This window comes from Chiloscyllium punctatum, chromosome 42 (assembly GCF_047496795.1).
Source record: "Chiloscyllium punctatum isolate Juve2018m chromosome 42, sChiPun1.3, whole genome shotgun sequence".
NCBI lineage: Eukaryota > Metazoa > Chordata > Chondrichthyes > Orectolobiformes > Hemiscylliidae > Chiloscyllium > Chiloscyllium punctatum.
Genome location: NC_092780.1, coordinates 9,578,941 through 9,603,622, shown reverse-complemented (window position 1 = coordinate 9,603,622; position 24,682 = coordinate 9,578,941). Strand labels below are relative to the sequence as shown.

At 48.1% G+C, this 24,682-nt stretch overlaps 25 non-coding genes across 25 annotated transcripts; all 25 read left to right on the top strand.

Annotated features, from left to right (window-relative positions):
• The first annotated feature begins 798 nt into the window (after window positions 1-798).
• Window positions 799-870, top strand: trnac-gca (transfer RNA cysteine (anticodon GCA)). Its single transcript has one exon. It is a non-coding gene; the product is annotated as a tRNA-Cys (tRNA).
• A 994-nt stretch (window positions 871-1,864) lies between these two features.
• trnac-gca (transfer RNA cysteine (anticodon GCA)) lies at window positions 1,865-1,937 on the top strand. The gene has a single exon. It is a non-coding gene; the product is annotated as a tRNA-Cys (tRNA).
• Window positions 1,938-2,404: 467 nt separating this feature from the next.
• On the top strand, window positions 2,405-2,477 carry trnac-gca (transfer RNA cysteine (anticodon GCA)). Its single transcript has one exon. It is a non-coding gene; the product is annotated as a tRNA-Cys (tRNA).
• A 994-nt stretch (window positions 2,478-3,471) lies between these two features.
• On the top strand, window positions 3,472-3,543 carry trnac-gca (transfer RNA cysteine (anticodon GCA)). The gene has a single exon. It is a non-coding gene; the product is annotated as a tRNA-Cys (tRNA).
• A 467-nt stretch (window positions 3,544-4,010) lies between these two features.
• trnac-gca (transfer RNA cysteine (anticodon GCA)) lies at window positions 4,011-4,082 on the top strand. Its single transcript has one exon. It is a non-coding gene; the product is annotated as a tRNA-Cys (tRNA).
• A 455-nt stretch (window positions 4,083-4,537) lies between these two features.
• Window positions 4,538-4,610, top strand: trnac-gca (transfer RNA cysteine (anticodon GCA)). The gene has a single exon. It is a non-coding gene; the product is annotated as a tRNA-Cys (tRNA).
• A 1,003-nt stretch (window positions 4,611-5,613) lies between these two features.
• On the top strand, window positions 5,614-5,685 carry trnac-gca (transfer RNA cysteine (anticodon GCA)). The gene has a single exon. It is a non-coding gene; the product is annotated as a tRNA-Cys (tRNA).
• A 994-nt stretch (window positions 5,686-6,679) lies between these two features.
• Window positions 6,680-6,751, top strand: trnac-gca (transfer RNA cysteine (anticodon GCA)). The gene has a single exon. It is a non-coding gene; the product is annotated as a tRNA-Cys (tRNA).
• A 1,003-nt stretch (window positions 6,752-7,754) lies between these two features.
• trnac-gca (transfer RNA cysteine (anticodon GCA)) lies at window positions 7,755-7,826 on the top strand. The gene has a single exon. It is a non-coding gene; the product is annotated as a tRNA-Cys (tRNA).
• Window positions 7,827-8,820: 994 nt separating this feature from the next.
• On the top strand, window positions 8,821-8,892 carry trnac-gca (transfer RNA cysteine (anticodon GCA)). Its single transcript has one exon. It is a non-coding gene; the product is annotated as a tRNA-Cys (tRNA).
• Window positions 8,893-9,895: 1,003 nt separating this feature from the next.
• Window positions 9,896-9,967, top strand: trnac-gca (transfer RNA cysteine (anticodon GCA)). The gene has a single exon. It is a non-coding gene; the product is annotated as a tRNA-Cys (tRNA).
• A 455-nt stretch (window positions 9,968-10,422) lies between these two features.
• On the top strand, window positions 10,423-10,494 carry trnac-gca (transfer RNA cysteine (anticodon GCA)). The gene has a single exon. It is a non-coding gene; the product is annotated as a tRNA-Cys (tRNA).
• A 988-nt stretch (window positions 10,495-11,482) lies between these two features.
• Window positions 11,483-11,554, top strand: trnac-gca (transfer RNA cysteine (anticodon GCA)). The gene has a single exon. It is a non-coding gene; the product is annotated as a tRNA-Cys (tRNA).
• A 455-nt stretch (window positions 11,555-12,009) lies between these two features.
• trnac-gca (transfer RNA cysteine (anticodon GCA)) lies at window positions 12,010-12,081 on the top strand. Its single transcript has one exon. It is a non-coding gene; the product is annotated as a tRNA-Cys (tRNA).
• Window positions 12,082-13,069: 988 nt separating this feature from the next.
• On the top strand, window positions 13,070-13,141 carry trnac-gca (transfer RNA cysteine (anticodon GCA)). The gene has a single exon. It is a non-coding gene; the product is annotated as a tRNA-Cys (tRNA).
• Window positions 13,142-13,596: 455 nt separating this feature from the next.
• On the top strand, window positions 13,597-13,668 carry trnac-gca (transfer RNA cysteine (anticodon GCA)). Its single transcript has one exon. It is a non-coding gene; the product is annotated as a tRNA-Cys (tRNA).
• A 2,050-nt stretch (window positions 13,669-15,718) lies between these two features.
• Window positions 15,719-15,790, top strand: trnac-gca (transfer RNA cysteine (anticodon GCA)). The gene has a single exon. It is a non-coding gene; the product is annotated as a tRNA-Cys (tRNA).
• A 982-nt stretch (window positions 15,791-16,772) lies between these two features.
• trnac-gca (transfer RNA cysteine (anticodon GCA)) lies at window positions 16,773-16,844 on the top strand. Its single transcript has one exon. It is a non-coding gene; the product is annotated as a tRNA-Cys (tRNA).
• A 992-nt stretch (window positions 16,845-17,836) lies between these two features.
• Window positions 17,837-17,908, top strand: trnac-gca (transfer RNA cysteine (anticodon GCA)). Its single transcript has one exon. It is a non-coding gene; the product is annotated as a tRNA-Cys (tRNA).
• Window positions 17,909-18,896: 988 nt separating this feature from the next.
• On the top strand, window positions 18,897-18,968 carry trnac-gca (transfer RNA cysteine (anticodon GCA)). Its single transcript has one exon. It is a non-coding gene; the product is annotated as a tRNA-Cys (tRNA).
• A 994-nt stretch (window positions 18,969-19,962) lies between these two features.
• On the top strand, window positions 19,963-20,034 carry trnac-gca (transfer RNA cysteine (anticodon GCA)). Its single transcript has one exon. It is a non-coding gene; the product is annotated as a tRNA-Cys (tRNA).
• A 1,003-nt stretch (window positions 20,035-21,037) lies between these two features.
• On the top strand, window positions 21,038-21,109 carry trnac-gca (transfer RNA cysteine (anticodon GCA)). The gene has a single exon. It is a non-coding gene; the product is annotated as a tRNA-Cys (tRNA).
• A 994-nt stretch (window positions 21,110-22,103) lies between these two features.
• On the top strand, window positions 22,104-22,175 carry trnac-gca (transfer RNA cysteine (anticodon GCA)). Its single transcript has one exon. It is a non-coding gene; the product is annotated as a tRNA-Cys (tRNA).
• A 1,003-nt stretch (window positions 22,176-23,178) lies between these two features.
• Window positions 23,179-23,250, top strand: trnac-gca (transfer RNA cysteine (anticodon GCA)). Its single transcript has one exon. It is a non-coding gene; the product is annotated as a tRNA-Cys (tRNA).
• Window positions 23,251-23,705: 455 nt separating this feature from the next.
• Window positions 23,706-23,777, top strand: trnac-gca (transfer RNA cysteine (anticodon GCA)). Its single transcript has one exon. It is a non-coding gene; the product is annotated as a tRNA-Cys (tRNA).
• The last annotated feature ends 905 nt before the right edge of the window (window positions 23,778-24,682 follow it).

Sequence of the window (24,682 nt, the reverse complement as noted above, 5' to 3'; positions counted from 1 at the left end):
CATGAAAGCGTTGCACGTGCATCCGGTCAGCGCGGATGCACTCTATGAGTGCATCTGCGCAATATCTTCCGTCCATCTGAACTCTACCACTCAGCCATTTCCATTTCCGATGCAAATGCCATTGAAGTCAGACAGTCATTTTGGTGTTAGGTTCCACATACAAAACATCTGTGCTGCACGTAAACTGATGAAAGGCGCAGACAAGAGAGTTGTTTTAGACAATTGTCATTGTAGTATGTGGAAAGTGTAAACATGCACCGCCGTTTTCTCGTGGGAGTATAGCTCAGTGGTAGAGCATTTGACTGCAGATCCAGATGTCCCCAGTACAAATCTGGGTGCCCCCTTTATACAAGCAACTTCCCTGCACTGGAGCGGCTTTTCAAGTAACTGCCGTTGCCCCTCCTGCACGGGAAACACTGAAGGAGGGGTGTTTTGCTACACAGCAAGGTTCCTTCTACGATGAACACCTCAAAGACACGAAGATCCGTGTTGCATCGTGAGATGTTGCAAAACATGCACTGCAGCGCTGAAACGAGAGCATGAAAGCATTGCACGTGCATACGGTCAGCGCCGAGGTCATCGGAGCAATATCTTCCGTCCATCTGGACTCTACCACTCAGCCATTTCCATTTCCGATGCAAATGCCATTGAAGTCAGACAGTCATTTTGGAGTTAGGTTCCACAAACAAAACATCTGTGCTGCACGTAAACTGTTGAAAGGCGCAGACAAGAGAGTTGTTTTAGACAATTGTCACTGTAGTATGTGGAAAGTGTAAACATGCACCGCAGTTTTCTGTTGGGGGTATAGCTCAGTGGTAGAGCATTTGACTGCAGATCAAGAGGTCCCCAGTTCAAATCTGGGTGCCCCCTTTATAGAAGCGACTTCGCAGCACTGGAGCGGCTTTTCAAGTAACTGCCGTTGCCCATCCTGCACAGGAAACACTGAAGGAGGGGTGTTTTGCTACCACAGCAAGGTTCCTTCTACGATGAACACCTCAAAGACACAAAGATCCGTGTTGCATCGTGAGATGTTGCAAAACATGCACTGCAGCCCCGAAACGAGAGCATGAAAGCGTTGCACGTACATTCGGTCAGCGCGGATGCACTCTATGAGTGCATCTGCGCAATATCTTCCGTCCATCTGAACTCTACCACTCAGCCATTTCCATTTCCGATGCAAATGCCATTGAAGTCAGACAGTCATTTTGGAGTTAGGTTCCACATACAAAACATCTGTGCTGCACGTAAACTGATGAAAGGCGCAGACAAGAGAGTTGTTTTAGACAATTGTCATTGTAGTATGTGGAAAGTGTAAACATGCACCGCCGTTTTCTCGTGGGAGTATAGCTCAGTGGTAGAGCATTTGACTGCAGATCCAGATGTCCCCAGTACAAATCTGGGTGCCCCCTTTATACAAGCAACTTCCCTGCACTGGAGCGGCTTTTCAAGTAACTGCCGTTGCCCATCCTGCACAGGAAACACTGAAGGAGGGGTGTTTTGATACCACAGCAAGGTTCCTTCTACGATGAACACCTCAAAGACACGAAGATCCGTGTTGCATCGTGAGATGTTGCAAAACATGCACTGCAGCGCTGAAACGAGAGCATGAAAGCATTGCACGTGCATACGGTCAGCGCCGAGGTCATCGGAGCAATATCTTCCGTCCATCTGGACTCTACCACTCAGCCATTTCCATTTCCGATGCAAATGCCATTGAAGTCAGCCAGTCATTTTGGAGTTAGGTTCCACATACAAAACATCTGTGCTGCACGTAAACTGTTGAAAGGCGCAGACAAGAGAGTTGTTTTAGACAATTGTCACTGTAGTATGTGGAAAGTGTAAACATGCACCGCAGTTTGCTGTTGGGGGTATAGCTCAGTGGTAGAGCATTTGACTGCAGATCAAGAGGTCCCCCAGTTCAAATCTGGGTGCCCCCTTTATAGAAGCAACTTCCCTGCACTGGAGCGGCTTTTCAAGTAACTGCCGTTGCCCATCCTGCACAGGAAACACTGAAGGGGGGGTGTTTTGCTACCACAGCAAGGTTCCTTCTACGATGAACACCTCAAAGACACAAAGATCCGTGTTGCATCGTGAGATGTTGCAAAACATGCACTGCAGCCCCGAAACGAGAGCATGAAAGCGTTGCACGTACATACGGTCAGCGCGGATGCACTCTATGAGTGCATCTGCGCAATATCTTCCGTCCATCTGAACTCTACCACTCAGCCATTTCCATTTCCGATGCAAATGCCATTGAAGTCAGACAGTCATTTTGGAGTTAGGTTCCACATACAAAACATCTGTACTGCACGTAAACTGTTGAAAGGCGCAGACAAGAGAGTTGTTTTAGACAATTGTCACTGTAGTATGTGGAAAGTGTAAACATGCACCGCAGTTTGCTGTTGGGGGTATAGCTCAGTGGTAGAGCATTTGACTGCAGATCAAGAGGTCCCCCAGTTCAAATCTGGGTGCCCCCTTTATAGAAGCAACTTCCCTGCACTGGAGCGGCTTTTCAAGTAACTGCCGTTGCCCATCCTGCACAGGAAACACTGAAGGGGGGGTGTTTTGCTACCACAGCAAGGTTCCTTCTACGATGAACACCTCAAAGACACAAAGATCCGTGTTGCATCGTGAGATGTTGCAAAACATGCACTGCAGCCCCGAAACGAGAGCATGAAAGCGTTGCACGTACATACGGTCAGCGCGGATGCACTCTATGAGTGCATCTGCGCAATATCTTCCGTCCATCTGAACTCTACCACTCAGCCATTTCCATTTCCGATGCAAATGCCATTGAAGTCAGACAGTCATTTTGGAGTTAGGTTCCACATACAAAACATCTGTACTGCACGTAAACTGTTGAAAGGCACAGACAACAGAGTTGTTTTAGACAATTGTCACTGTAGTATGTGGAAAGTGTAAACATGCACCGCCGTTTTCTCGTGGGAGTATAGCTCAGTGGTAGAGCATTTGACTGCAGATCCAGATGTCCCCAGTACAAATCTGGGTGCCCCCTTTATACAAGCAACTTCCCTGCACTGGAGCGGCTTTTCAAGTAACTGCCGTTGCCCATCCTGCACAGGAAACACTGAAGGTGGTGTGTTTTGCTACCACAGCAAGGTTCCTTCTACGATGAACACCTCAAAGACACAAAGATCCGTGTTGCATCGTGAGATGTTGCAAAACATGCACTGCAGCGCAGAAACGAGAGCATGAAAGCGTTGCACGTGCATACGGTCAGCGCCGAGTTCATCGGAGCAATATCTTCCGTCCATCTGAACTCTACCACTCAGCCATTTCCATTTCCGATGCAAATGCCATTGAAGTCAGACAGTCATTTTGGAGTTAGGTTCCACATACAAAACATCTGTGCTGCACGTAAACTGTTGAAAGGCACAGACAAAAGAGTTGTTTTCGACAATTGTCACTGTAGTATGTGGAAAGTATAAACATGCACCGCAGTTTGCTGTTGGGGGTATAGCTCAGTGGTAGAGCATTTGACTGCAGATCAAGAGGTCCCCAGTTCAAATCTGGGTGCCCCCTTTATACAAGCAACTTCCCTGCACTGGAGCGGCTTTTCAAGTAACTGCCGTTGCCCATCCTGCACAGGAAACACTGAAGGAGGGGTGTTTTGCTACCACAGCAAGGTTCCTTCTACGATGAACACCTCAAAGACACGAAGATCCGTGTTGCATCGTGAGATGTTGCAAAACATGCACTGCAGCGCAGAAACGAGAGCATGAAAGCGTTGCATGTGCATCCGGTCAGCGCGGATGCACTCTATGAGTGCATCTGCGCAATATCTTCCGTCCATCTGAACTCTACCACTCAGCCATTTCCATTTCCGATGCAAATGCCATTGAAGTCAGACAGTCATTTTGGAGTTAGGTTCCACATACAAAACATCTGTGCTGCACGTAAACTGTTGAAAGGCACAGACAAAAGAGTTGTTTTCGACAATTGTCACTGTAGTATGTGGAAAGTATAAACATGCACCGCAGTTTTCCCTTGGGGGTATAGCTCAGTGGTAGAGCATTTAACTGCAGATCAAGAGGTCCCCAGTTCAAATCTGGGTGCCCCCTTTATACAAGCAACTTCCCTGCACTGGAGCGGCTTTTCAAGTAACTGCCGTTGCCCATCCTGCACAGGAAACACTGAAGGAGGGGTGTTTTGATACCACAGCAAGGTTCCTTCTACGATGAACACCTCAAAGACACGAAGATCCGTGTTGCATCGTGAGATGTTGCAAAACATGCACTGCAGCGCTGAAACGAGAGCATGAAAGCATTGCACGTGCATACGGTCAGCGCCGAGGTCATCGGAGCAATATCTTCCGTCCATCTGGACTCTACCACTCAGCCATTTCCATTTCCGATGCAAATGCCATTGAAGTCAGCCAGTCATTTTGGAGTTAGGTTCCACATACAAAACATCTGTGCTGCACGTAAACTGTTGAAAGGCGCAGACAAGAGAGTTGTTTTAGACAATTGTCACTGTAGTATGTGGAAAGTGTAAACATGCACCGCAGTTTGCTGTTGGGGGTATAGCTCAGTGGTAGAGCATTTGACTGCAGATCAAGAGGTCCCCCAGTTCAAATCTGGGTGCCCCCTTTATAGAAGCAACTTCCCTGCACTGGGGCGGCTTTTCAAGTAACTGCCGTTGCCCATCCTGCACAGGAAACACTGAAGGGGGGGTGTTTTGCTACCACAGCAAGGTTCCTTCTACGATGAACACCTCAAAGACACAAAGATCCGTGTTGCATCGTGAGATGTTGCAAAACATGCACTGCAGCCCCGAAACGAGAGCATGAAAGCGTTGCACGTACATACGGTCAGCGCGGATGCACTCTATGAGTGCATCTGCGCAATATCTTCCGTCCATCTGAACTCTACCACTCAGCCATTTCCATTTCCGATGCAAATGCCATTGAAGTCAGACAGTCATTTTGGAGTTAGGTTCCACATACAAAACATCTGTACTGCACGTAAACTGTTGAAAGGCACAGACAACAGAGTTGTTTTAGACAATTGTCACTGTAGTATGTGGAAAGTGTAAACATGCACCGCAGTTTTCCAGTGGGGGTGTAGCTCAGTGGAGCATTTGACTGCAGATCAAGAGGTCCCCAGTTCAAATCTGGGTGCCCCCTTTACACAAGCAACTTCCCGGCACTGGAGCGGCTTTTCAAGTAACTGCCGTTGCCCCTCCTGCACAGGAAACACTGAAGGAGGGGTGTTTTGCTACCACAGCAAGGTTCCTTCTACGATGAACACCTCAAAGACACGAAGATCCGTGTTGCATCGTGAGATGTTGCAAAACATGCACTGCAGCGCTGAAACGAGAGCATGAAAGCATCGCACGTGCATATGGTCAGCGCGGATGCACTCGATGAGTGCATCTGCGCAATATCTTCCGTCCATCTGAACTCTACCACTCAGCCATTTCCATTTCCGATGCAAATGCCATTGAAGTCAGACAGTCATTTTGGAGTTAGGTTCCACATACAAAACATCTGTGCTGCACGTAAACTGTTGAAAGGCACAGACAAAAGAGTTGTTTTCGACAATTGTCACTGTAGTATGTGGAAAGTATAAACATGCACCGCAGTTTTCTGTTGGGGGTATAGCTCAGTGGTAGAGCATTTGACTGCAGATCAAGAGGTCCCCAGTTCAAATCTGGGTGCCCCCTTTATAGAAGCAACTTCCCGGCACTGGAGCGGCTTTTCAAGTAACTGCCGTTGCCCATCCTGCACAGGAAACACTGAAGGAGGGGTGTTTTGCTACCACAGCAAGGTTCCTTCTACGATGAACACCTCAAAGACACAAAGATCCGTGTTGCATCGTGAGATGTTGCAAAACATGCACTGCAGCGCAGAAACGAGAGCATGAAAGCGTTGCATGTGCATCCGGTCAGCGCGGATGCACTCTATGAGTGCATCTGCGCAATATCTTCCGTCCATCTGAACTCTACCACTCAGCCATTTCCATTTCCGATGCAAATGCCATTGAAGTCAGACAGTCATTTTGGAGTTAGGTTCCACATACAAAACATCTGTGCTGCACGTAAACTGATGAAAGGCGCAGACAAGAGAGTTGTTTTAGACAATTGTCATTGTAGTATGTGGAAAGTGTAAACATGCACCGCCGTTTTCTCGTGGGAGTATAGCTCAGTGGTAGAGCATTTGACTGCAGATCCAGATGTCCCCAGTACAAATCTGGGTGCCCCCTTTATACAAGCAACTTCCCTGCACTGGAGCGGCTTTTCAAGTAACTGCCGTTCCCCATCCTGCACAGGAAACACTGAAGGTGGTGTGTTTTGCTACCACAGCAAGGTTCCTTCTACGATGAACACCTCAAAGACACGAAGATCCGTGTTGCATCGTGAGATGTTGCAAAACATGCACTGCAGCGCTGAAACGAGAGCATGAAAGCATTGCACGTGCATACGGTCAGCGCCGAGGTCATCGGAGCAATATCTTCCGTCCATCTGGACTCTACCACTCAGCCATTTCCATTTCCGATGCAAATGCCATTGAAGTCAGACAGTCATTTTGGAGTTAGGTTCCACATACAAAACATCTGTGCTGCACGTAAACTGTTGAAAGGCGCAGACAAGAGAGTTGTTTTAGACAATTGTCACTGTAGTATGTGGAAAGTGTAAACATGCACCGCCGTTTTCTCGTGGGAGTATAGCTCAGTGGTAGAGCATTTGACTGCAGATCAAGAGGTCCCCAGTTCAAATCTGGGTGCCCCCTTTATAGAAGCAACTTCCCGGCACTGGAGCGGCTTTTCAAGTAACTGCCGTTGCCCATCCTGCACAGGAAACACTGAAGGAGGGGTGTTTTGCTACCACAGCAAGGTTCCTTCTACGATGAACACCTCAAAGACACAAAGATCCGTGTTGCATCGTGAGATGTTGCAAAACATGCACTGCAGCCCCGAAACGAGAGCATGAAAGCGTTGCACGTACATACGGTCAGCGCGGATGCACTCTATGAGTGCATCTGCGCAATATCTTCCGTCCATCTGAACTCTACCACTCAGCCATTTCCATTTCCGATGCAAATGCCATTGAAGTCAGACAGTCATTTTGGAGTTAGGTTCCACATACAAAACATCTGTGCTGCACGTAAACTGTTGAAAGGCACAGACAACAGAGTTGTTTTAGACAATTGTCACTGTAGTATGTGGAAAGTGTAAACATGCACCGCAGTTTTCCAGTGGGGGTGTAGCTCAGTGGAGCATTTGACTGCAGATCAAGAGGTCCCCAGTTCAAATCTGGGTGCCCCCTTTACACAAGCAACTTCCCGGCACTGGAGCGGCTTTTCAAGTAACTGCCGTTGCCCCTCCTGCACAGGAAACACTGAAGGAGGGGTGTTTTGCTACCACAGCAAGGTTCCTTCTACGATGAACACCTCAAAGACACGAAGATCCGTGTTGCATCGTGAGATGTTGCAAAACATGCACTGCAGCGCTGAAACGAGAGCATGAAAGCATCGCACGTGCATATGGTCAGCGCGGATGCACTCGATGAGTGCATCTGCGCAATATCTTCCGTCCATCTGAACTCTACCACTCAGCCATTTCCATTTCCGATGCAAATGCCATTGAAGTCAGACAGTCATTTTGGAGTTAGGTTCCACATACAAAACATCTGTGCTGCACGTAAACTGTTGAAAGGCACAGACAAAAGAGTTGTTTTCGACAATTGTCACTGTAGTATGTGGAAAGTATAAACATGCACCGCAGTTTTCCGTTGGGGGTATAGCTCAGTGGTAGAGCATTTGACTGCAGATCAAGAGGTCCCCAGTTCAAATCTGGGTGCCCCCTTTATACAAGCAACTTCCCTGCACTGGAGCGGCTTTTCAAGTAACTGCCGTTGCCCATCCTGCACAGGAAACACTGAAGGAGGGGTGTTTTGCTACCACAGCAAGGTTCCTTCTACGATGAACACCTCAAAGACACGAAGATCCGTGTTGCATCGTGAGATGTTGCAAAACATGCACTGCAGCGCAGAAACGAGAGCATGAAAGCGTTGCATGTGCATCCGGTCAGCGCGGATGCACTCTATGAGTGCATCTGCGCAATATCTTCCGTCCATCTGAACTCTACCACTCAGCCATTTCCATTTCCGATGCAAATGCCATTGAAGTCAGACAGTCATTTTGGAGTTAGGTTCCACATACAAAACATCTGTGCTGCACGTAAACTGATGAAAGGCGCAGACAAGAGAGTTGTTTTAGACAATTGTCATTGTAGTATGTGGAAAGTGTAAACATGCACCGCCGTTTTCTCGTGGGAGTATAGCTCAGTGGTAGAGCATTTGACTGCAGATCCAGATGTCCCCAGTACAAATCTGGGTGCCCCCTTTATACAAGCAACTTCCCTGCACTGGAGCGGCTTTTCAAGTAACTGCCGTTGCCCATCCTGCACAGGAAACACTGAAGGTGGTGTGTTTTGCTACCACAGCAAGGTTCCTTCTACGATGAACACCTCAAAGACACGAAGATCCGTGTTGCATCGTGAGATGTTGCAAAACATGCACTGCAGCGCTGAAACGAGAGCATGAAAGCATTGCACGTGCATACGGTCAGCGCCGAGGTCATCGGAGCAATATCTTCCGTCCATCTGGACTCTACCACTCAGCCATTTCCATTTCCGATGCAAATGCCATTGAAGTCAGACAGTCATTTTGGAGTTAGGTTCCACATACAAAACATCTGTGCTGCACGTAAACTGTTGAAAGGCGCAGACAAGAGAGTTGTTTTAGACAATTGTCACTGTAGTATGTGGAAAGTGTAAACATGCACCGCCGTTTTCTCGTGGGAGTATAGCTCAGTGGTAGAGCATTTGACTGCAGATCAAGAGGTCCCCAGTTCAAATCTGGGTGCCCCCTTTATAGAAGCAACTTCCCGGCACTGGAGCGGCTTTTCAAGTAACTGCCGTTGCCCATCCTGCACAGGAAACACTGAAGGAGGGGTGTTTTGCTACCACAGCAAGGTTCCTTCTACGATGAACACCTCAAAGACACAAAGATCCGTGTTGCATCGTGAGATGTTGCAAAACATGCACTGCAGCCCCGAAACGAGAGCATGAAAGCGTTGCACGTACATACGGTCAGCGCGGATGCACTCTATGAGTGCATCTGCGCAATATCTTCCGTCCATCTGAACTCTACCACTCAGCCATTTCCATTTCCGATGCAAATGCCATTGAAGTCAGACAGTCATTTTGGAGTTAGGTTCCACATACAAAACATCTGTGCTGCACGTAAACTGTTGAAAGGCACAGACAACAGAGTTGTTTTAGACAATTGTCACTGTAGTATGTGGAAAGTGTAAACATGCACCGCAGTTTTCCAGTGGGGGTGTCGCTCAGTGGAGCATTTGACTGCAGATCAAGAGGTCCCCAGTTCAAATCTGGGTGCCCCCTTTACACAAGCAACTTCCCGGCACTGGAGCGGCTTTTCAAGTGACTGCCGTTGCCCCTCCTGCACAGGAAACACTGAAGGAGGGGTGTTTTGCTACCACAGCAAGGTTCCTTCTACGATGAACACCTCAAAGACACGAAGATCCGTGTTGCATCATGAGATGTTGCAAAACATGCACTGCAGCGCTGAAACGAGAGCATGAAAGCATCGCACGTGCATATGGTCAGCGCGGATGCACTCGATGAGTGCATCTGCGCAATATCTTCCGTCCATCTGAACTCTACCACTCAGCCATTTCCATTTCCGATGCAAATGCCATTGAAGTCAGACAGTCATTTTGGAGTTAGGTTCCACATACAAAACATCTGTGCTGCACGTAAACTGTTGAAAGGCACAGACAAAAGAGTTGTTTTCGACAATTGTCACTGTAGTATGTGGAAAGTATAAACATGCACCGTAGTTTTCCGTTGGGGGTATAGCTCAGTGGTAGAGCATTTAACTGCAGATCAAGAGGTCCCCAGTTCAAATCTGGGTGCCCCCTTTATACAAGCAACTTCCCTGCACTGGAGCGGCTTTTCACGTAACTGCCGTTGCCCCTCCTGCACAGGAAACACTGAAGGAGGGGTGTTTTGCTACCACAGCAAGGTTCCTTCTACGATGAACACCTCAAAGACACGAAGATCCGTGTTGCATCGTGAGATGTTGCAAAACATGCACTGCAGCGCTGAAACGAGAGCATGAAAGCATTGCACGTGCATACGGTCAGCACCGAGGTCATCGGAGCAATATCTTCCGTCCATCTGGACTCTACCACTCAGCCATTTCCATTTCCGATGCAAATGCCATTGAAGTCAGACAGTCATTTTGGAGTTAGGTTCCACATACAAAACATCTGTGCTGCACGTAAACTGTTGAAAGGCGCAGACAAGAGAGTTGTTTTAGACAATTGTCACTGTAGTATGTGGAAAGTGTAAACATGCACCGCAGTTTTCTGTTGGGGGTATAGCTCAGTGGTAGAGCATTTGACTGCAGATCAAGAGGTCCCCAGTTCAAATCTGGGTGCCCCCTTTATAGAAGCAACTTCCCGGCACTGGAGCGGCTTTTCAAGTAACTGCCGTTGCCCATCCTGCACAGGAAACACTGAAGGAGGGGTGTTTTGCTACCACAGCAAGGTTCCTTCTACGATGAACACCTCAAAGACACAAAGATCCGTGTTGCAAAACATGCACTGCAGCCCCGAAACGAGAGCATGAAAGCGTTGCACGTACATACGGTCAGCGCGGATGCACTCTATGAGTGCATCTGCGCAATATCTTCCGTCCATCTGAACTCTACCACTCAGCCATTTCCATTTCCGATGCAAATGCCATTGAAGTCAGACAGTCATTTTGGAGTTAGGTTCCACATACAAAACATCTGTGCTGCACGTAAACTGTTGAAAGGCACAGACAACAGAGTTGTTTTAGACAATTGTCACTGTAGTATGTGGAAAGTGTAAACATGCACCGCAGTTTTCCAGTGGGGGTGTCGCTCAGTGGAGCATTTGACTGCAGATCAAGAGGTCCCCAGTTCAAATCTGGGTGCCCCCTTTACACAAGCAACTTCCCGGCACTGGAGCGGCTTTTCAAGTAACTGCCGTTGCCCCTCCTGCACAGGAAACACTGAAGGAGGGGTGTTTTGCTACCACAGCAAGGTTCCTTCTACGATGAACACCTCAAAGACATGAAGATCCGTGTTGCATCGTGAGATGTTGCAAAACATGCACTGCAGCGCTGAAACGAGAGCATGAAAGCATCGCACGTGCATATGGTCAGCGCGGATGCACTCGATGAGTGCATCTGCGCAATATCTTCCGTCCATCTGAACTCTACCACTCAGCCATTTCCATTTCCGATGCAAATGCCATTGAAGTCAGACAGTCATTTTGGAGTTAGGTTCCACATACAAAACATCTGTGCTGCACGTAAACTGTTGAAAGGCACAGACAAAAGAGTTGTTTTCGACAATTGTCACTGTAGTATGTGGAAAGTATAAACATGCACCGCAGTTTTCCCTTGGGGGTATAGCTCAGTGGTAGAGCATTTGACTGCAGATCAAGAGGTCCCCAGTTCAAATCTGGGTGCCCCCTTTATACAAGCAACTTCCCTGCACTGGAGCGGCTTTTCAAGTAACTGCCGTTGCCCCTCCTGCACAGGAAACACTGATGGAGGGGTGTTTTGCTACCACAGCAAGGTTCCTTCTACGATGAACACCTCAAAGACACGAAGATCCGTGTTGCATCGTGAGATGTTGCAAAACATGCACTGCAGCGCTGAAACGAGAGCATGAAAGCATCGCACGTACATACGGTCAGCGCCGAGGTCATCGGAGCAATATCTTCCGTCCATCTGGACTCTACCACTCAGCCATTTCCATTTCCGATGCAAATGCCATTGAAGTCAGACAGTCATTTTGGAGTTAGGTTCCACATACAAAACATCTGTGCTGCACGTAAACTGTTGAAAGGCGCAGACAAGAGAGTTGTTTTAGACAATTGTCACTGTAGTATGTGGAAAGTGTAAACATGCACCGCAGTTTTCTGTTGGGGGTATAGCTCAGTGGTAGAGCATTTGACTGCAGATCAAGAGGTCCCCAGTTCAAATCTGGGTGCCCCCTTTATAGAAGCAACTTCCCGGCACTGGAGCGGCTTTTCAAGTAACTGCCGTTGCCCATCCTGCACAGGAAACACTGAAGGAGGGGTGTTTTGCTACCACAGCAAGGTTCCTTCTACGATGAACACCTCAAAGACACAAAGATCCATGTTGCAAAACATGCACTGCAGCCCCGAAACGAGAGCATGAAAGCGTTGCACGTACATACGGTCAGCGCGGATGCACTCTATGAGTGCATCTGCGCAATATCTTCCGTCCATCTGAACTCTACCACTCAGCCATTTCCATTTCCGATGCAAATGCCATTGAAGTCAGACAGTCATTTTGGAGTTAGGTTCCACATACAAAACATCTGTGCTGCACGTAAACTGTTGAAAGGCACAGACAACAGAGTTGTTTTAGACAATTGTCACTGTAGTATGTGGAAAGTGTAAACATGCACCGCAGTTTCCCAGTGGGGGTGTAGCTCAGTGGAGCATTTGACTGCAGATCAAGAGGTCCCCAGTTCAAATCTGGGTGCCCCCTTTACACAAGCAACTTCCCGGCACTGGAGCGGCTTTTCAAGTAACTGCCGTTGCCCCTCCTGCACAGGAAACACTGAAGGAGGGGTGTTTTGCTACCACAGCAAGGTTCCTTCTACGATGAACACCTCAAAGACACGAAGATCCGTGTTGCATCATGAGATGTTGCAAAACATGCACTGCAGCGCTGAAACGAGAGCGTGAAAGCATCGCACGTGCATATGGTCAGCGCGGATGCACTCGATGAGTGCATCTGCGCAATATCTTCCGTCCATCTGAACTCTTCCACTCAGCCATTTCCATTTCCGATGCAAATGCCATTGAATTCAGACAGTCATTTTGGAGTTAGGTTCCACATACAAAACATCTGTGCTGCACGTAAACTGTTGAAAGGCACAGACAAAAGAGTTGTTTTCGACAATTGTCACTGTAGTATGTGGAAAGTATAAACATGCACCGCAGTTTTCCCTTGGGGGTATAGCTCAGTGGTAGAGCGTTTGACTGCAGATCAAGAGGTCCCCAGTTCAAATCTAGGTGCCCCCTTTATACAAGCAACTTCCCTGCACTGGAGCGGCTTTTCAAGTAACTGCCGTTGCCCCTCCTGCACAGGAAACACTGAAGGAGGGGTGTTTTGCTACCACAGCAAGGTTCCTTCTACGATGAACACCTCAAAGACACGAAGATCCGTGTTGCATCGTGAGATGTTGCAAAACATGCACTGCAGTGCTGAAACGAGAGCATGAAAGCATTGCACGTGCATACGGTCAGCGCCGAGGTCATCGGAGCAATATCTTCCGTCCATCTGGACTCTACCACTCAGCCATTTCCATTTCCGATGCAAATGCCATTGAAGTCAGACAGTCATTTTGGAGTTAGGTTCCACATACAAAACATCTGTGCTGCACGTAAACTGTTGAAAGGCGCAGACAAGAGAGTTGTTTTAGACAATTGTCACTGTAGTATGTGGAAAGTGTAAACATGCACCGCCGTTTTCTCGTGGGAGTATAGCTCAGTGGTAGAGCATTTGACTGCAGATCAAGAGGTCCCCAGTTCAAATCTGGGTGCCCCCTTTATACAAGCAACTTCCCTGCACTGGAGCGGCTTTTCAAGTAACTGCCGTTGCCCCTCCTGCACAGGAAACACTGAAGGAGGGGTGTTTTGCTACCACAGCAAGGTTCCTTCTACGATGAACACCTCAAAGACACGAAGATCCGTGTTGCATCGTGAGATGTTGCAAAACATGCACTGCAGCGCTGAAACGAGAGCATGAAAGCATTGCACGTGCATACGGTCAGCGCCGAGGTCATCGGAGCAATATCTTCCGTCCATCTGGACTCTACCACTCAGCCATTTCCATTTCCGATGCAAATGCCATTGAAGTCACACAGTCATTTTGGAGTTAGGTTCCACATACAAAACATCTGTGCTGCACGTAAACTGTTGAAAGGCGCAGACAAGAGAGTTGTTTTAGACAATTGTCACTGTAGTATGTGGAAAGTGTAAACATGCACCGCAGTTTTCTGTTGGGGGTAAGCTCAGTGGTAGAGCATTTGAGTGCAGATCAAGAGGTCCCCAGTTCAAATCTGGGTGCCCCCTTTATAGAAGCAACTTCCCGGCACTGGAGCGGCTTTTCAAGTAACTGCCGTTGCCCATCCTGCACAGGAAACACTGAAGGAGGGGTGTTTTGCTACCACAGCAAGGTTCCTTCTACGATGAACACCTCAAAGACACAAAGATCCATGTTGCAAAACATGCACTGCAGCCCCGAAACGAGAGCATGAAAGCGTTGCACGTACATACGGTCAGCGCGGATGCACTCTATGAGTGCATCTGCGCAATATCTTCCGTCCATCTGAACTCTACCACTCAGCCATTTCCATTTCCGATGCAAATGCCATTGAAGTCAGACAGTCATTTTGGAGTTAGGTTCCACATACAAAACATCTGTGCTGCACGTAAACTGTTGAAAGGCACAGACAACAGAGTTGTTTTAGACAATTGTCACTGTAGTATGTGGAAAGTGTAAACATGCACCGCAGTTTTCCAGTGGGGGTGTAGCTCAGTGGAGCATTTGACTGCAGATCAAGAGGTCCCCAGTTCAAATCTGGGTGCCCCCTTTACACAAGCAACTTCCCGGCACTGGAGCGGCTTTTCAAGTAACTGCCGTTGCCCCTCCTGCACAGGAAACACTGAAGGAGGGGTGTTTTGCTACCACAGCAAGGTTCCTTCTACGATGAACACCTCAAAGACACGAAGATCCGTGTTGCATCATGAGATGTTGCAAAACATGCACTGCAGCGCTGAAACGAGAGCATGAAAGCATCGCACGTGCATATGGTCAGCGCGGATGCCCTCGATGAGGGCATCTGCGCAATATCTTCCGTCCATCTGAACTCTACCACTCAGCCATTTCCATTTCCGATGCAAATGCCATTGAAGTCAGACAGTCATTTTGGAGTTAGGTTCCACATACAAAACATCTGTGCTGCACGTAAACTGTTGAAAGGCGCAGACAAGAGAGTTGTTTTAGACAATTGTCACTGTAGTATGTGGAAAGTGTAAACATGCACCGCAGTTTTCCAGTGGGGGTGTAGCTCAGTGGAGCATTTGACTGCAGATCAAGAGGTCCCCAGTTCAAATCTGGGTGCCCCCTTTACACAAGCAACTTCCCGGCACTGGAGCGGCTCTTCAAGTAACTGCCGTTGCCCCTCCTGCACAGGAAACACTGAAGGAGGGGTGTTTTGCTACCACAGCAAGGTTCCTTCTACGATGAACACCTCAAAGACACGAAGATCCGTGTTGCATCGTGAGATGTTGCAAAACATGCACTGCAGCGCTGAAACGAGAGCATGAAAGCATCGCACGTGCATATGGTCAGCGCGGATGCACTCGATGAGTGCATCTGCGCAATATCTTCCGTCCATCTGAACTCTACCACTCAGCCATTTCCATTTCCGATGCAAATGCCATTGAAGTCAGACAGTCATTTTGGAGTTAGGTTCCACATACAAAACATCTGTGCTGCACGTAAACTGTTGAAAGGCACAGACAAAAGAGTTGTTTTCGACAATTGTCACTGTAGTATGTGGAAAGTTTAAACATGCACCGCAGTTTCCCCTTGGGGGTATAGCTCAGTGGTAGAGCATTTGACTGCAGATCAAGAGGTCCCCAGTTCAAATCTGGGTGCCCCCTTTATACAAGCAACTTCCCTGCACTGGAGCGGCTTTTCACGTAACTGCCGTTGCCCCTCCTGCACAGGAAACACTGAAGGAGGGGTGTTTTGCTACCACAGCAAGGTTCCTTCTACGATGAACACCTCAAAGACACAAAGATCCGTGTTGCATCGTGAGATGTTGCAAAACATGCACTGCAGCGCTGAAACGAGAGCATGAAAGCATTGCACGTGCATACGGTCAGCACCGAGGTCATCGGAGCAATATCTTCCGTCCATCTGGACTCTACCACTCAGCAATTTCCATTTCCGATGCAAATGCCATTGAAGTCAGACAGTCATTTTGGAGTTAGGTTCCACATACAAAACATCTGTGCTGCACGTAAACTGTTGAAAGGCGCAGACAAGAGAGTTGTTTTAGACAATTGTCACTGTAGTATGTGGAAAGTGTAAACATGCACCGCCGTTTTCTCGTGGGAGTATAGCTCAGTGGTAGAGCATTTGACTGCAGATCCAGATGTCCCCAGTACAAATCTGGGTGGCCCCTTTATACAAGCAACTTCCCTGCACTGGAGCGGCTTTTCAAGTAACTGCCGTTGCCCATCCTGCACAGGAAACACTGAAGGAGGGGTGTTTTGCTACCACAGCAAGGTTCCTTCTACGATGAACACCTCAAAGACACGAAGATCCGTGTTGCATCGTGAGATGTTGCAAAACATGCACTGCAGCGCTGAAACGAGAGCATGAAAGCATTGCACGTGCATACGGTCAGCGCCGAGGTCATCGGAGCAATATCTTCCGTCCATCTGGACTCTACCACTCAGCCATTTCCATTTCCGATGCAAATGCCATTGAAGTCAGACAGTCATTTTGGAGTTAGGTTCCACATACAAAACATCTGTGCTGCACGTAAACTGTTGAAAGGCGCAGACAAGAGAGTTGTTTTAGACAATTGTCACTGTAGTATGTGGAAAGTGTAAACATGCACCGCAGTTTTCTGTTGGGGGTATAGCTCAGTGGTAGAGCATTTGACTGCAGATCAAGAGGTCCCCAGTTCAAATCTGGATGCCCCCTTTATACAAGCAACTTCCCTGCAATGGAGCGGCTTTTCAAGTAACTGCCGTTGCCCATCCTGCACAGGAAACACTGAAGGAGGGGTGTTTTGCGACCACAGCAAAGGTTCCTTCTACGATGAACACCTCAAAGACTCGAAGATCCGTGTTGCATCGTGAGATGTTGCAAAACATGCACTGCAGCCCCGAAACGAGAGCGTGAAAGCGTTGCACGTACATACGGTCAGCGCGGATGCACTCTATGAGTGCATCTGCGCAATATCTTCCGTCCATCTGAACTCTACCACTCAGCCATTTCCATTTCCGATGCAAATGCCATTGAAGTCAGACAGTCATTTTGGAGTTAGGTTCCACATACAAAACATCGGTGCTGCACGTAAACTGTTGAAAAGCACAGACAACAGAGTTGTTTTAGACAATTGTCACTGTAGTATGTGGAAAGTGTAAACATGCACCGCAGTTTTCCAGTGGGGGTGTAGCTCAGTGGAGCATTTGACTGCAGATCAAGAGGTCCCCAGTTCAAATCTGGGTGCCCCCTTTACACAAGCAACTTCCCGGCACTGGAGCGGCTTTTCAAGTAACTGCCGTTGCCCCTCCTGCACAGGAAACACTGAAGGAGGGGTGTTTTGCTACCACAGCAAGGTTCCTTCTACGATGAACACCTCAAAGACACGAAGATCCGTGTTGCATCGTGAGATGTTGCAAAACATGCACTGCAGCGCTGAAACGAGAGCATGAAAGCATCGCACGTGCATACGGTCAGCGCCGAGGTCATCGGAGCAATATCTTCCGTCCATCTGGACTCTACCACTCAGCCATTTCCATTTCCGATGCAAATGCCATTGAAGTCAGACAGTCATTTTGGAGTTAGGTTCCACATACAAAACATCTGTGCTGCACGTAAACTGTTGAAAGGCGCAGACAAGAGAGTTGTTTTAGACAATTGTCACTGTAGTATGTGGAAAGTGTAAACATGCACCGCAGTTTTCTGTTGGGGGTATAGCTCAGTGGTAGAGCATTTGACTGCAGATCAAGAGGTCCCCAGTTCAAATCTGGGTGCCCCCTTTATAGAAGCAACTTCCCGGCACTGGAGCGGCTTTTCAAGTAACTGCCGTTGCCCATCCTGCACAGGAAACACTGAAGGAGGGGTGTTTTGCTACCACAGCAAGGTTCCTTCTACGATGAACACCTCAAAGACACAAAGATCCATGTTGCAAAACATGCACTGCAGCCCCGAAACGAGAGCATGAAAGCGTTGCACGTACATACGGTCAGCGCGGATGCACTCTATGAGTGCATCTGCGCAATATCTTCCGTCCATCTGAACTCTACCACTCAGCCATTTCCATTTCCGATGCAAATGCCATTGAAGTCAGACAGTCATTTTGGAGTTCGGTTCCACATACAAAACATCTGTGCTGCACGTAAACTGTTGAAAGGCACAGACAACAGAGTTGTTTTAGACAATTGTCACTGTAGTATGTGGAAAGTGTAAACATGCACCGCAGTTTTCCAGTGGGGGTGTAGCTCAGTGGAGCATTTGACTGCAGATCAAGAGGTCCCCAGTTCAAATCTGGGTGCCCCCTTTACACAAGCAACTTCCCGGCACTGGAGCGGCTTTTCAAGTAACTGCCGTTGCCCCTCCTGCACAGGAAACACTGAAGGAGGGGTGTTTTGCTACCACAGCAAGGTTCCTTCTACGATGAACACCTCAAAGACACGAAGATCCGTGTTGCATCGTGAGATGTTGCAAAACATGCACTGCAGCGCTGAAACGAGAGCATGAAAGCATCGCACGTGCATATGGTCAGCGCGGATGCACTCGATGAGTGCATCTGCGCAATATCTTCCGTCCATCTGAACTCTACCACTCAGCCATTTCCATTTCCGATGCAAATGCCATTGAAGTCAGACAGTCATTTTGGAGTTAGGTTCCACATACAAAACATCTGTGCTGCACGTAAACTGTTGAAAGGCACAGACAAAAGAGTTGTTTTCGACAATTGTCACTGTAGTATGTGGAAAGTATAAACATGCACCGCAGTTTTCTGTTGGGGGTATAGCTCAGTGGTAGAGCATTTGACTGCAGATCAAGAGGTCCCCAGTTCAAATCTGGGTGCCCCCTTTATAGAAGCAACTTCCCGGCACTGGAGCGGCTTTTCAAGTAACTGCCGTTGCCCATCCTGCACAGGAAACACTGAAGGAGGGGTGTTTTGCTACCACAGCAAGGTTCCTTCTACGATGAACACCTCAAAGACACAAAGATCCGTGTTGCATCGTGAGATGTTGCAAAACATGCACTGCAGCGCAGAAACGAGAGCATGAAAGCGTTGCATGTGCATCCGGTCAGCGCGGATGCACTCTATGAGTGCATCTGCGCAATATCTTCCGTCCATCTGAACTCTACCACTCAGCCATTTCCATTTCCGATGCAAATGCCATTGAAGTCAGACAGTCATTTTGGAGTTAGGTTCCACATACAAAACATCTGTGCTGCACGTAAACTGATGAAAGGCGCAGACAAGAGAGTTGTTTTAGACAATTGTCATTGTAGTATGTGGAAAGTGTAAACATGCACCGCCGTTTTCTCGTGGGAGTATAGCTCAGTGGTAGAGCATTTGACTGCAGATCCAGATGTCCCCAGTACAAATCTGGGTGCCCCCTTTATACAAGCAACTTCCCTGCACTGGAGCGGCTTTTCAAGTAACTGCCGTTCCCCATCCTGCACAGGAAACACTGAAGGTGGTGTGTTTTGCTACCACAGCAAGGTTCCTTCTACGATGAACACCTCAAAGACACGAAGATCCGTGTTGCATCGTGAGATGTTGCAAAACATGCACTGCAGCGCTGAAACGAGAGCATGAAAGCATTGCACGTGCATACGGTCAGCGCCGAGGTCATCGGAGCAATATCTTCCGTCCATCTGGACTCTACCACTCAGCCATTTCCATTTCCGATGCAAATGCCATTGAAGTCAGACAGTCATTTTGGAGTTAGGTTCCACATACAAAACATCTGTGCTGCACGTAAACTGTTGAAAGGCGCAGACAAGAGAGTTGTTTTAGACAATTGTCACTGTAGTATGTGGAAAGTGTAAACATGCACCGCCGTTTTCTCGTGGGAGTATAGCTCAGTGGTAGAGCATTTGACTGCAGATCAAGAGGTCCCCAGTTCAAATCTGGGTGCCCCCTTTATAGAAGCAACTTCCCGGCACTGGAGCGGCTTTTCAAGTAACTGCCGTTGCCCATCCTGCACAGGAAACACTGAAGGAGGGGTGTTTTGCTACCACAGCAAGGTTCCTTCTACGATGAACACCTCAAAGACACAAAGATCCGTGTTGCATCGTGAGATGTTGCAAAACATGCACTGCAGCCCCGAAACGAGAGCATGAAAGCGTTGCACGTACATACGGTCAGCGCGGATGCACTCTATGAGTGCATCTGCGCAATATCTTCCGTCCATCTGAACTCTACCACTCAGCCATTTCCATTTCCGATGCAAATGCCATTGAAGTCAGACAGTCATTTTGGAGTTAGGTTCCACATACAAAACATCTGTGCTGCACGTAAACTGTTGAAAGGCACAGACAACAGAGTTGTTTTAGACAATTGTCACTGTAGTATGTGGAAAGTGTAAACATGCACCGCAGTTTTCCAGTGGGGGTGTAGCTCAGTGGAGCATTTGACTGCAGATCAAGAGGTCCCCAGTTCAAATCTGGGTGCCCCCTTTACACAAGCAACTTCCCGGCACTGGAGCGGCTTTTCAAGTAACTGCCGTTGCCCCTCCTGCACAGGAAACACTGAAGGAGGGGTGTTTTGCTACCACAGCAAGGTTCCTTCTACGATGAACACCTCAAAGACACGAAGATCCGTGTTGCATCGTGAGATGTTGCAAAACATGCACTGCAGCGCTGAAACGAGAGCATGAAAGCATCGCACGTGCATATGGTCAGCGCGGATGCACTCGATGAGTGCATCTGCGCAATATCTTCCGTCCATCTGAACTCTACCACTCAGCCATTTCCATTTCCGATGCAAATGCCATTGAAGTCAGACAGTCATTTTGGAGTTAGGTTCCACATACAAAACATCTGTGCTGCACGTAAACTGTTGAAAGGCACAGACAAAAGAGTTGTTTTCGACAATTGTCACTGTAGTATGTGGAAAGTATAAACATGCACCGCAGTTTTCCGTTGGGGGTATAGCTCAGTGGTAGAGCATTTGACTGCAGATCAAGAGGTCCCCAGTTCAAATCTGGGTGCCCCCTTTATACAAGCAACTTCCCTGCACTGGAGCGGCTTTTCAAGTAACTGCCGTTGCCCATCCTGCACAGGAAACACTGAAGGAGGGGTGTTTTGCTACCACAGCAAGGTTCCTTCTACGATGAACACCTCAAAGACACGAAGATCCGTGTTGCATCGTGAGATGTTGCAAAACATGCACTGCAGCGCAGAAACGAGAGCATGAAAGCGTTGCATGTGCATCCGGTCAGCGCGGATGCACTCTATGAGTGCATCTGCGCAATATCTTCCGTCCATCTGAACTCTACCACTCAGCCATTTCCATTTCCGATGCAAATGCCATTGAAGTCAGACAGTCATTTTGGAGTTAGGTTCCACATACAAAACATCTGTGCTGCACGTAAACTGATGAAAGGCGCAGACAAGAGAGTTGTTTTAGACAATTGTCATTGTAGTATGTGGAAAGTGTAAACATGCACCGCCGTTTTCTCGTGGGAGTATAGCTCAGTGGTAGAGCATTTGACTGCAGATCCAGATGTCCCCAGTACAAATCTGGGTGCCCCCTTTATACAAGCAACTTCCCTGCACTGGAGCGGCTTTTCAAGTAACTGCCGTTGCCCATCCTGCACAGGAAACACTGAAGGTGGTGTGTTTTGCTACCACAGCAAGGTTCCTTCTACGATGAACACCTCAAAGACACGAAGATCCGTGTTGCATCGTGAGATGTTGCAAAACATGCACTGCAGCGCTGAAACGAGAGCATGAAAGCATTGCACGTGCATACGGTCAGCGCCGAGGTCATCGGAGCAATATCTTCCGTCCATCTGGACTCTACCACTCAGCCATTTCCATTTCCGATGCAAATGCCATTGAAGTCAGACAGTCATTTTGGAGTTAGGTTCCACATACAAAACATCTGTGCTGCACGTAAACTGTTGAAAGGCGCAGACAAGAGAGTTGTTTTAGACAATTGTCACTGTAGTATGTGGAAAGTGTAAACATGCACCGCCGTTTTCTCGTGGGAGTATAGCTCAGTGGTAGAGCATTTGACTGCAGATCAAGAGGTCCCCAGTTCAAATCTGGGTGCCCCCTTTATAGAAGCAACTTCCCGGCACTGGAGCGGCTTTTCAAGTAACTGCCGTTGCCCATCCTGCACAGGAAACACTGAAGGAGGGGTGTTTTGCTACCACAGCAAGGTTCCTTCTACGATGAACACCTCAAAGACACAAAGATCCGTGTTGCATCGTGAGATGTTGCAAAACATGCACTGCAGCCCCGAAACGAGAGCATGAAAGCGTTGCACGTACATACGGTCAGCGCGGATGCACTCTATGAGTGCATCTGCGCAATATCTTCCGTCCATCTGAACTCTACCACTCAGCCATTTCCATTTCCGATGCAAATGCCATTGAAGTCAGACAGTCATTTTGGAGTTAGGTTCCACATACAAAACATCTGTGCTGCACGTAAACTGTTGAAAGGCACAGACAACAGAGTTGTTTTAGACAATTGTCACTGTAGTATGTGGAAAGTGTAAACATGCACCGCAGTTTTCCAGTGGGGGTGTCGCTCAGTGGAGCATTTGACTGCAGATCAAGAGGTCCCCAGTTCAAATCTGGGTGCCCCCTTTACACAAGCAACTTCCCGGCACTGGAGCGGCTTTTCAAGTGACTGCCGTTGCCCCTCCTGCACAGGAAACACTGAAGGAGGGGTGTTTTGCTACCACAGCAAGGTTCCTTCTACGATGAACACCTCAAAGACACGAAGATCCGTGTTGCATCATGAGATGTTGCAAAACATGCACTGCAGCGCTGAAACGAGAGCATGAAAGCATCGCACGTGCATATGGTCAGCGCGGATGCACTCGATGAGTGCATCTGCGCAATATCTTCCGTCCATCTGAACTCTACCACTCAGCCATTTCCATTTCCGATGCAAATGCCATTGAAGTCAGACAGTCATTTTGGAGTTAGGTTCCACATACAAAACATCTGTGCTGCACGTAAACTGTTGAAAGGCACAGACAAAAGAGTTGTTTTCGACAATTGTCACTGTAGTATGTGGAAAGTATAAACATGCACCGTAGTTTTCCGTTGGGGGTATAGCTCAGTGGTAGAGCATTTAACTGCAGATCAAGAGGTCCCCAGTTCAAATCTGGGTGCCCCCTTTATACAAGCAACTTCCCTGCACTGGAGCGGCTTTTCACGTAACTGCCGTTGCCCCTCCTGCACAGGAAACACTGAAGGAGGGGTGTTTTGCTACCACAGCAAGGTTCCTTCTACGATGAACACCTCAAAGACACGAAGATCCGTGTTGCATCGTGAGATGTTGCAAAACATGCACTGCAGCGCTGAAACGAGAGCATGAAAGCATTGCACGTGCATACGGTCAGCACCGAGGTCATCGGAGCAATATCTTCCGTCCATCTGGACTCTACCACTCAGCCATTTCCATTTCCGATGCAAATGCCATTGAAGTCAGACAGTCATTTTGGAGTTAGGTTCCACATACAAAACATCTGTGCTGCACGTAAACTGTTGAAAGGCGCAGACAAGAGAGTTGTTTTAGACAATTGTCACTGTAGTATGTGGAAAGTGTAAACATGCACCGCAGTTTTCTGTTGGGGGTATAGCTCAGTGGTAGAGCATTTGACTGCAGATCAAGAGGTCCCCAGTTCAAATCTGGGTGCCCCCTTTATAGAAGCAACTTCCCGGCACTGGAGCGGCTTTTCAAGTAACTGCCGTTGCCCATCCTGCACAGGAAACACTGAAGGAGGGGTGTTTTGCTACCACAGCAAGGTTCCTTCTACGATGAACACCTCAAAGACACAAAGATCCGTGTTGCAAAACATGCACTGCAGCCCCGAAACGAGAGCATGAAAGCGTTGCACGTACATACGGTCAGCGCGGATGCACTCTATGAGTGCATCTGCGCAATATCTTCCGTCCATCTGAACTCTACCACTCAGCCATTTCCATTTCCGATGCAAATGCCATTGAAGTCAGACAGTCATTTTGGAGTTAGGTTCCACATACAAAACATCTGTGCTGCACGTAAACTGTTGAAAGGCACAGACAACAGAGTTGTTTTAGACAATTGTCACTGTAGTATGTGGAAAGTGTAAACATGCACCGCAGTTTTCCAGTGGGGGTGTCGCTCAGTGGAGCATTTGACTGCAGATCAAGAGGTCCCCAGTTCAAATCTGGGTGCCCCCTTTACACAAGCAACTTCCCGGCACTGGAGCGGCTTTTCAAGTAACTGCCGTTGCCCCTCCTGCACAGGAAACACTGAAGGAGGGGTGTTTTGCTACCACAGCAAGGTTCCTTCTACGATGAACACCTCAAAGACATGAAGATCCGTGTTGCATCGTGAGATGTTGCAAAACATGCACTGCAGCGCTGAAACGAGAGCATGAAAGCATCGCACGTGCATATGGTCAGCGCGGATGCACTCGATGAGTGCATCTGCGCAATATCTTCCGTCCATCTGAACTCTACCACTCAGCCATTTCCATTTCCGATGCAAATGCCATTGAAGTCAGACAGTCATTTTGGAGTTAGGTTCCACATACAAAACATCTGTGCTGCACGTAAACTGTT